Source organism: Mus musculus, chromosome 15 (genome assembly GCF_000001635.26).
Source record: "Mus musculus strain C57BL/6J chromosome 15, GRCm38.p6 C57BL/6J".
Classification (NCBI taxonomy): domain Eukaryota; kingdom Metazoa; phylum Chordata; class Mammalia; order Rodentia; family Muridae; genus Mus; species Mus musculus.
Genome location: NC_000081.6, coordinates 45,945,799 through 45,957,886, shown reverse-complemented (window position 1 = coordinate 45,957,886; position 12,088 = coordinate 45,945,799).

The following is a 12,088-nucleotide window of genomic DNA, read 5'->3' as shown; positions in this document are numbered from 1 at the left end:
GTAAGTTTTAAATTAACTTTTTTCATTAATTTATTTATTCACTGTATATCCCAATCACAGCCCCCTCCATCTTCTGCCAGTCCCACCTCACATCCTGATTCCTCCGATTATCCCTTCTTGTTCTCTGAGGAGAAGGGGAAGCTCTCCATGGGTAACAACCCACCCTAGAGCATCGAATCATAGCAGAACTGATCATATCCTCTTCCATAGAGGCCAGAGAAAATAGCCAAGTAAGGGGAAAGGAATGCAACAGCAGGGAAAAAGTCAAAGATAGCTCCCATTACAATTGTTAGGGACCCACATAAAGATCAAGTTGCAAGTCTGCTTCAAATGTGTAGGGGACTTAGGTTCAGTTCATGCATGCTCTTTTGTTAGAGACTAAGTCTCTGTGAGCCCCAATAGGCCCAGGTAATTGACTCTGTAGTTCTTGATGTGACTTCCTCGACCCTTCCACCTAACTTAATCCTTTCCCCAACTCTTCCATAAAAATCTCTGAGCTCTCTCAAATGTTTGATTTTGGGTGTCTCTATCTATTTTTATCAGTTTCTTGATGAAGACTCTCAGAATAGAGTAATTCTAGGGTCCTGTGTGCAAATAGAGCCGAGTATCATGAATAGTGTCAGAGTTTGACTCTCTCTCATAGTCTCATGGTCTCTAGTTGGTCCAGTCATTGATTGGTCATTTCCTTAATTCTCTTGCATGTTTATCCATGCATGTCTTATAGGCAGCATAAATTTGGGCCTAAGTTTTGTTAGTGGGTTGTGCTGCTCTGTACACTGGAAGTATATAAGCCATCTTCTTATACTCCCAAGAGTTTCCACTGTCCCAGGTCTTAGGTTTGTAACACAGATGTCCTCCAACTATTACTATTCTTTATCTCTGCACAACACTCCTATCCTTGATTCCCTGCCCACCCACTCTCCAATCTAGGTCCATCACTCCATCCACTTCTTTTTCCTAGCCCCCATTCTGAGTGAAATTTGCAGTTTGTGAATTGCAGCATGTTTATCCTTTACTTTATGGCTAATATCTACTTATAAATGAGTACATAAAAAGTCTGTCTTTTTAGGTATGGGTTACTTGACCCAGGATGATATTTTTTAGGCCCATTCATTTGCCTGCACAATTAATGATTTCTTTGTTTTTATTAGCTGAGTAGTATATCATTGTGTAAATGTACCACATTTTCTTTATCTGTTGTTAAATTGAGGGGCATCCAGGTTTTTTCCAGTTTCTGGCTATTATGGATAAAGCTGCTATGAATATAGTTAAACAAGTGTCCTTATGGTATTGTAAAGAATCAATTGATTACATGCCCAGGAGTAGTATAGTTGGGTCTAGAGGTAAAATTATTCCCAATTTTCCAAGTAAACACCAAAGTGATTTTTAAATTGGTTGTATAAGTTTGCACTCTCACCAGCAAGTGTTCTGTTTATGCCACCTCCTTGCCAGCATGTGCTTTCATTGAGATTTTGATCTTAGCCATTCTGAGTGGTATAAGATGGAATCTCAGATTTTTATTTATTTGCATTCCCCTGATTACTAAGGACATTGAACATTTTTTTTCATTATAGCTTTTTTTTTAATTAGGTATTTTCTTCATTTACATTTCCAATGCTATCCCAAAAGTCCCCTATACCCTCCCCCTACCCTGCTCCCCTACCCACCCACTCCCATTTCTTGGCCCTGACATTCCCCTGTACTGAGGCATATAAAGTTTGCAAGACCAATGGGCCTCTCTTTCAAATGATGGCCAACTAGGCCATCTTCTGATACATATGCAGCTAGAGACACAAGCTCTAGGGGGTACTGGTTAGTTCATATGGTTGTTCCACCTATAGGGTTGCAGACCCCTTTAGCTTCTTTGGTACTTTCTCTAGCTCCTCCATTGGGGGCCCTGTGATCCACCCAATAGCTGACTGTGAGTATCCACTTCTGTGTTTGCTAGGCCTCTGTATAGCCTCACAAAAGACAACTCTGGGCACATATCCAGAAGATGTTCCAACCGATAAGAAGGACACATGCTCCACTATGTTCATAGCAGCCTTATTTATAATAGCCAGAAGCTGGAAAGAACCCAGATGCCCCTCAACAGAGGAATGGATACAGAAAATGTAGTACTTTTACATGATGGAGTACTACTCAACTATTAGTAACAATGAATTCATGAAATTCCTAGGCAAATGGATGGACCTGGAGGGCATCATCCTGAGTGAGGTAACCCAATCACAAAGAACTCACATGATATGTACTCACTGATAAGTGGATATTAGCACAGAAACTTAGAATACCCAAGATACAAGATACAATTTGCAAAACTCATGAAACTCATGAAGAATGAAGACCAAAGTGTGGATACTTTGCTCTCTCTTAGAATTGGGAACAAAACACTGATGGAAGGAGTTACAGAGACAAAGTTTGGAGCTGAGATGAAAGGATGGACCACCTAGGACCGCCATACCCGGGGATCCATCCCATAATCAGCCTCCAAACGCTGACACCATTGCATACTTTGAAGATTTCTTTAGGTGCTTCTCAGCCACTAGAGATTTCTCTGTAAACCATTTTTAATTGGTCCATTTGAGTTATTGATGTCTAATTTCTTGAGGTTTTTTTACATATATTGGATATTCATCCTCTATTGAATGTAGGGTTGGTTAATTTTTTTTCATTCTGATGGCTGCCATTTTGTCCTATTGTTCGTGTCCTTTGCCTTACAGAACCTTTTCAAATTCATAAAGGTGCCTTTATTATATTTTTTCTGTTAGTGCCTGTCCTGTTGATGTTCTGTTCAGGAAATTGTACCCTATGTCAATGTGTTCAAGACATTTCTCCACTTTCTCTTTTGTCAGGTATAGTATATCTGGTTTTACGTTGAGATCTTTGATCCACATTGACTTGAGTTTTGTCAGGTTAATAAATATGAATCTATTTGGATTCTTGTACATACAGACATCCAGTCAAACAGACACCATTTGTTGAAGATGCTTTCTTTTTTTCCATTATATAGTTTTGCCATTAAGTAAAACAATAAAATGTCCATAGGTGTGCGAGTTTAACTCTGGGACTTTGATTCTATTCCATTGGTCAACCAGTCTGTTCTTGTGTCAATATAATGTGTTATTTTTATTAGTATTTCTCTGTAGTGCAGCTTGAAAATAGGGATGGATGTACCTTGAAAAATGTACTTTCTCCTAACAGAATAATCTGTATTAATATAATTTTAGGCCAGTCTTATGTGATATTACCTGCCCACAATCTCTAAGAATTACTACAATGTTATGGATTAGCATGATTATAACCAAGAAGACTGTTCTAAGTTGCTTGATATGCCTTCTGTGGCTTTCTTCAACTACTAAAATAGGTCCTTTTTCTCATGGAGTTACAATAGAGTTTCTAGATGCATACATTACAAACAAATGTCTTCCAAAACAATTTATTTTAGTGTCAGGATTGCTTTCTCCATTAAAGACAGAGATGATGCTGTTAGCAAAGTTGTTTTGCTAATGATGTCATTATCATTATTAATTCACTTAAGAAACATCTTTGTAATATCTTCCTGGAATTGCTTCAGCTCTTTGTGACACAAATTTGCATAAAATGTTTCTTATTCCTTCAAATAACCTGAAATTTATTTGAAAATTAAGCCATCTAAATTAATAGTTACAGTAAAAAAGTGATGCTATTTTTATCATCATGGGTATAGTTCTGTAGAAATTAAGCAGAAAAATTAAACCCTGCAGGAAGAAATGGTTAACATGTTTGTGTTTACTCAGTGAGACTGGAATAGACATTTAGGTATCTAGGGTTTTTTTTTTTGTTTGTTTGTTTGTTTTCTTTACTTTTTTTTTTAATTACTCTTTTGGGGAAGGGTTGATTTGTTTTTGTAAACTGCACCTAAAGACCTTCATTCTGAAGTATTTTCAAGTATTTTTTTTCCCAATTTGTAAACTTAACAGTTTTCTGTTACAAAACTCTTTCATCATGAGTTCCCTGTTTTGGACATATAGCTTCTCAGGTATTGGTGACTTTTACAATGGTTAATGTGGTGCTAAGCTAACAATTAGTTAATTTACTCTCTCTATATATCTTTGTATCTTTTCAGGTATACCTGTTATTGTTAATTATTGCTATTTTATTAATTTATTTAAATTTCCACCTATATTTTTATTGATATTTTTGGAAAGGATTGTGGAAGAAAGACAGCATTTTCAACAAATGGTGTTGGCACAACTGGTTGTTATCATGTAGAAGAATGCAAATCGATCCATTCCTATCTCCTTGTACTAAGGCCAAATCTAAGTAGATCAAGGAACTTCACATAAAACCAGAGACACTGAAACTTATAGAGGAGAAAATGGGGAAAAGCCTCAAAGATATGGGCACAGGGGAAAAAATCCTGAATAGAACAACCATGGCTTGTGCTGTAAGATCAAGGATTGACAAATGGGCTCTCATGAAACTGCAAAGCTTCTGCAAGGCAAAAGACACTGTCAATAAGACAAAAAGGTCACCAAAAGATTGGGAAAGGATCTTTACCTATCTTAAATCAGATAGGGGACTAATATCCAATATATATAAAGAATTCAAGAGGGTGGACTCCAGAAAATCAAATAAACCCCTTAAAAGATGGGGCTCAGAGCTAAACAAAGAATTCTCACCCAAGGAATTCCGAATGGCTCAGAAGCACCTGAAAAAATGTTCAACATCCTTAATCATCAGAGAAATGCAAATAAAAACAACCATGAGATTCCATCTCACACCAGTCAGAATGGCTAAGATCAAAAATTCAGGTGACAGCAGATGCTGGCGAGGATGTGGAGAAAGAGGAACACTCCTCCATTGTTGGTGGGATTGCAAGCTTGTACAACCACTCTGGTAATCAGTCTGGCAGTTCCTCAGAAAATTGGACATAGTACTACTGGAGGATCCCACAACACCTCTCCTGGGCATTTATCCAGAAGATGTCCAAACCGGTAAGAAGGACACATGCTCCACTATGTTCATAGCAGCCTTATTTGTAATAGCCAGAAGCTGGAAAGAACCCAGATGCCCCTCAACAGAGGAATGGATACAAAAAATGTGGTATATTTACACAATGGAGTACTACTCAACTATTAAAAAGAATGAATTTGTGAAATTCCTAGCCAAATGGTTGGACCTAGAGGGCATCATCCTGAGTGAGGTAACACAATCACAAAAGAACTCAAATGATATGTACTCACTGATAAGTGGATATTAGCCCAGAAACTTAGTATAGCGAGATATAAGGTACAATTTGCAAAACACATGAAACTGAAGAAGAACGAAGACCAAAGTGTGGACACTTTGCCCCTTCTTAGAATTGGAAACAATCACCCATGGAAGGAGTTACGGAGACAAAGTTTGGAGCTGAGACAAAAGGATGTACCATCTAGAGACTGCCATATCCAGGGATCCATCCCATAATTAGCCTCCAAACGATGACAACATTGCATACACTAGCGTTTGTTGCAAGGACCGTGATATAGCTGTCTCTTGTGAGACTAGGCCAGGGCCTAACAAACACAGAAGTGGATGCTCACAGTCAACTATTGGATGGATCACAGGGCCCCCAATGGAGGAGCTAGAGAAAGTATCCAAGAGCTAAAGAGATCTGCATCCCTGTAGGTGTGACATTATGAACTAACCAGTACCCCGGAGCTCTTGACTCTAGCTGCATATGTATCAAAAGATGGCCTACTTGGCCATCACTGGAAAGAGATGCCCATGGACAGGCAAACTTTATATGCCCCAGTACAGGGGAACACCAGGGCCAAAAAAATGGGAATGGGTGGGTAGGGGAGTTGGGGGGAGGGGTGGGGGACTTTTGGGATAGCATTGGAAATGTAATTGAGGATAATACGTAATAAAAAAAAAGGTTGATTAGGGAACAATTAAATATGTTCCATATATATAATACCAAATTTTAATTTTTGAATATAGTTTAAAACTTAGAATGACTGTTAGATTGGACATTATATTTACAATTTTTTCTTTAATGATGCACTATGCTTTCATTATTTCATTTTGAGAAACTAAATTAAAGACATCTGAAAATGAATAAAATATCAAAAAAGGATGAAATGGGAAATTAGATATTAATGATTTAAGTTCTATTTTTAGTAAACAATTATTAAAGGTGAGCTATATTGTAAGATGAAACACGATATAACAAATAAAAAATTAAATATAGGAGAGTAATGATAGCAAATAGAATCAGGAAAAAAAAACAAATTAGAAACTCTACAATTAGTGTCCAAGGAAAAGCCTAACACATTCTTGGGTTCTTTCAATGAGAACATCTCTGTTCACTGATTTATGTTACTAATGAAAGAAAACTGACATTGAAAAGATTGTCTCTTATGTACTTATCTATTCTTTTACTTAATTTGTTTGTTGTTTGTTTGTTTGGTTGGTTGGTTGGTTTATTATTCTCTCATACATTACTTCCTGACAACAGTTTCCCACCATTATCCTACATCTCCTCTCCTCAAGATCCAGTCTTCTTTCTTTCTTATCATAAGGTGAAGGGATATCCACCAAAGAAGATACACTAAGACAAGCTATATGCCCTCATATCAAGGTTGGACAAGAAAACTCTGATGAGGTGAATGTTTCCAAAAGCAGGCAAAGGAGTCAAAGACACACTACTTTCATACCCATAGGAGTCCCATAAAAACAGCAAGATACACAATAATAATTTATATTCAGAGGACCTAGGTCAGACCCAAACAGGCTTCCTGATTGTCACCTCAGTTTCATTTAACTGTGGGACATGTTCTTGTGATGTCCTGGACTTCTCTGGCTACTGTAATCCTTTTTATCCTGATCCCAAGAAATATAAACATAATGAAGGCAATATACAGCAAGCTGACAATCAACAACAAATTAAATGGAGAGAAACTCAAAGAATTTCCACAAAAATCAGAAAAAAGTGAACAACACTTATCACTGTCCATATCTGTTCAATATAATCCTTGAAGTTCTAGGTAGAGCAAAAAGACTAAATAAATAAATAAATAAATAAATAAATAAATAAATAAAAATAAAACGATATTAAAGGGCTACAAAATGGAAAGGAAGAAGTCAAACTATCATTATTTAAAAATAATATGATTATTTACATTAGTGACCACAAAAATTCTGCCAGAGGACTCCAATTGGTGATTAACAACTTCCGTGAAGTTGTTGAGTAAAAACTTAACTGAAAGAAATTAGTAGCACTCCTGCATACAAGTAATAAATTGGCATAAAAGATATCAGGGAAATAATGCTCTTCACAACAGTCCCAAATAACATAAAATATCTTGTGATAACTCTAACCAGACAAGTGAAAAACCTGTATGACAATAACTTCAAGTCTGTGAAGAGAGAAATTGAAAAGGATATCAGAAGATTAAAAAGAACTCACATGCTCATGGATCAGTATGACTAGTATAATAAAAATTGATGGTCTTACCAAATGCAACTTTCAGATTCAATGAAATCCCTATCATATTTAAACATAATTTTAATATTATTATTATTATTATTATTATTATTATTATTATTATTATTATTATTATTACATAGTAAACAAATAGTGAGTATTCCCCTCCCTTCCCACTGGAACCTACTCTCTCCCTCTGATGTAGTATTCCTCTATTTCCCTGCAGAGAAGGGAAGACCTCTAAGAGATATCATCCAAAAATGGCATATCAAGGGACAGTAAATTTACAGACCATGAAAGAACAATGCTCAACTTCATATGGAAAAAAAGAAAAGAAAAGAAAAGAAAAGAAAAAGAAAAGGAAAAGAAAGAGAAAAGGAAAAGAAAAAGAAAGCCTCCAGGGTAGCTAAACCAATTCTGTTATATAAAAGAACTTCTGGAAGTATCGCCACTCCTGCTTTTAAGGTGTACAAAAGATCTATAGCAATAGAAACCACATGGTTTTGGCATAAAAGCAGAGAGATTGATCAATGGCATAAAGGTGGACATAAATCCACAAACCTATAGGAACCTGACTATTGATAAAGAAGTCAGAAATATGCAATGTCAAAAGAGGAAAGCATCTCTAACGTTTAATGATGGTCTGACTGGATCATGAGATGTAGAAGAATGCAACTAAGCTCATATTTATCATCCTGCCTATAAATAAATTCAAGTGACTCAAAGACTACAACATAAAACAAATCCACTGAACCTAACGGAAGAGAAAATGGGAAATAGACTTGAAGTCATTGGCACAGAAGAAAACTTTATAAACAGAACATTGATAGCACAGTTACTAAGAAGGACAATTAATAAATGAAACTTCATGAAAGTGAAAAGCTTCTATAAGGCAAAGGAAGCTTTCAATTCGACAAAATCCTGGCATAAAAAAAAATGAGAAAAATACTTTATATCACTGTAAAGTATCTTTTATAGGTCTGATGCAATTTGTCACCTCAGAGACTTACTGCTTAATAAACTTACCCTTTGTATTTTTTTCCTGAACTTTAGCTGGCTGATTCAACTCACCTTTTCTGGCTCTAACTCCTCTCAGAGCTGACTGATTCAATCTGGCTTCCATCAGCTTTTCACTGAATTTCTCTTCTCGGCCTCAAACAAAATCTGGCAATTTGTTCTAAAGTGGCTCCTTCAGGTGTGGCTTAATCTGGCTTCAGTTGCTCCTGCTGACCTGCACTGAATTGCACGAACTACAGAAGGAAATCAATTCCACTGCCCTGTACTCATTACACTGACTCTCATCTACTCTCTCTTCTTGCCTTGCTCATAAATCACTTCCCTTTCCTCTCTGTTCTCGTGAGAGTTGGGCATATCCTATCTCTGACTCACTCTGTCAACCCTTTTCTGCATTTGTCACTGTTTGACTCTCAATTAGATATCACTCTCAAACATGGCTGCTTCCTTCTACAAAATAAATTTAGCTTATTGTTTGAAATTAAAGATTTGTACTAAGGGCATTCCAGCCAAAGGGATTAAAGACATGTTATGTCATTCCAACCAGATCACACAGACGTTGAAGGTCTTTGGATGTGATCCCTTGCGAAAGCAGCCACATTGTTGCTTTAAAATTCCTCTTTTACATCACTACTATATCCCAACAACTTGAAATTTGCTAAGATTCTGTAAATTGTTATTTATCATGCAGAATATACAAATTTAAAAAATGGCTATAGATTATTAACATCAAATGTGAATAATAGTCAAAAGCCAAATTAAAAAAAAAATCTCATTTTATAAAATCCAAAAACATTGAAGGTATATTATTACCTCTTGTTGGCTCTGGATAGGAAATAAGTCAATGTACAATTCAATAATCTGGCCAACTTCATGCATTCACTTAACTGAGATTTCCTGTGCAATTTCCTGGATGCATGGACTTGTCTCCAGTGTGTCTGCTATGGGTTATGATTGAGTATAGCAGGTTATTCTCCCTCATGGGGGCAGACTTTTTTGATCAATTGAATTCTTGACTGCAACAACACATTAGCTAAGAGGAATAATGAAAAACTTGGCTGCTTAGCTGAACCCCTACTTTGGCTCCCACTGTTCTCACAATATTGAACTGCATTTGTCAGATTTCTCAGCTGAAATCACTGTATTCTATTTTGTGTGTTTTTCTGTTTAAGACCATACTTTAGTTCTGTTCTTTAAATAATGTCAACCCAACAGTTTCCAACCTCTGAGTCTAGAACTCCTTGGAGGGCAAATGACCCTATCACAGGAGTCACATATCAGATATCATACTTATGAGTTATTTACATTATGATCTTAATGGTAGCAAAACCTATACTCATGAAGTAGCAATGAAAATAATTATTTTGGCTCACCATACTATGAGGAACCATATTAAAGGGCTGCAGCATTCAGAAGGTTGAAAACCACTGTAAGCAATACAAATAGTTAAATGCTCATAGTGTCATCCTCATTTGGTGTATAGGTTACCTTTTCAAAAATATAATGCTAATTCTAATTCCTGATTTTATGTAATTTCTTCACTTTAATTATTTATGGAAATAATTACTTAGAATTTTTTAATTTCTCTTTTGATCATTATCAGTTTCATTTTATTTTATTTCAATATGTTGCCATGGTTGGTCTTAAACTCAATTATCCTCTAATCTCAGCCTCACAAATTACAGGGATTATAAATGCTACTATATTTTGCTAAAAACAGAAGTTTTGGGTTAATTTTAGCCTCTACATTTTCAAACTCACATAAAACACTGCTTGAAGGCACCTGATTTTAGTTTATTTTCCCCTATCATCAATTTATTTAAAATTATTGAAATTGTTGTAATTTTTGGGAGATTGGGTATATTTAATAGAAATCACCTTACTTGACTACTCTGTATTTTGGAGTAAATATTGTCTTCATTTTGAAGGTCATAATAGTAAAACCTCGAATTATTAAGTGCCCTGGCACACATTACAAAGTCATTGTTCAAATTTTGCTTTATAATGGAGCAGGCTGCTTGTCAGGGCCCCAGTCCCGTTGTGGTTCCATACCTCTCCTCTGATTGTTGGTACTATAAATGGCAGAGAAGGTAGTGCCACAGAAGACAAAGCTTGGCTTCATTAGTTGATTGCTCTCTTAACTATGGCTTTTACTGCTCTAAAGAAACACTGACCTAAATTACAATCCAACCAGGCCTAAATAGAAAGATCCTGTATCAGAAAGCAAATAACAACAAATACCAGGAAGAAGGAACTCACAAATCTCTAGAACAATTGTGTAAGAGTTTAAAAGAAGTACCTGAACCTCCCATTTTAAGGCAAGTATAACATGTAGAGGTATTTGTTACAGAGTATATGCTCATCATGATGTGAGAAAATTCAATTATGCATATATGTGTGTAACATTTATATATGATTAATAAATTCTATATACAATTATGTGTGAAAATTTCATTTCAAAGTAGAAGCTATGCTTTTTTCCTCAAAATGATGTTCCATATAAAATAAATTAGAATGTAGCTTAATTTCTAATAAGCAATGTTTCAAATCTTAATCTTGTATGTTCAAGTGCATCACCTGTTACAATGACTGTGAGGTATTTTTAACATAAAAGCACACAAATATCCATCAAAAAACATCAGCCAAACAGGTTTTAAATACCATGTCATTCTAAAATAATAATAATAATTCTTAAAATTGTTACTTTAATATTGAATAAATATAGAAAAGAAGAGAAACAGGCCTTGCAAGACTTGATGCCCATGTTAATTAATCAAATTTCCTGGCCAGAAGTAGCAAGTAGTAGGAGAAAATTATGTGTATCCTGCTTGTTTTCTGTGAAGGTAGGAATGGGGATCTGTCTCTGAGGTTTTGTTGTACTATCTCTTCTCTGAATTTCTAATACCATACCCATCAGAAAATAGAGACAGATGGTTAAAACATTCTGCTATAATCCACAAAGGGAGTTTAAAATGAGAATCCTTAGAAATTCAAGATGTATGGATTTCTTGAGCTTTAAATGGTTCTCTATTTATGTACACAATGTTGTTGTAGAAAATTTTAATCCTGTGTTGGGGTTTCTACAACATAATGACCATTTAGTTCCTGGACAGAAGACACATTCAACCTTAATATTTATAATAAGCTTTAATCAGCACTAGAGTTGGGCAGATATTTACCCTCTATGTTAGTAGCATCTACTTTCCAGTCGATAACCCTGAGTTCTTCCTTACTATGTTTAATCTGGGCTGCTTTCAACTCCAATTTGCCAGTCCTCTGGACTCACAGTTTTAATGAACTCACCTAACTTATGGTGGCGGTGGCTTCTCTTCCTCCTCCACCTACTTCTCCTTGCATTTCCCCTTTGATCCCTAAACCTAGGAATTCTAAACCATGCCAATATCTCTTCTACCCAGAAATAACTTGGGGCAAGGTCACATAATGTCTATATGTGGACTCTCATCCTGGGGAGAAAACCACACCTTGAGGAAACAATATTAGCATAGAATACAAGCAGCATCAGTCCACCCCACTACAACTTTTGCTTCTTTTTAAGTACTTTAAATATATATATATATATATATATATATATATATATATATATATATGTGTGTGTGTGTGTGT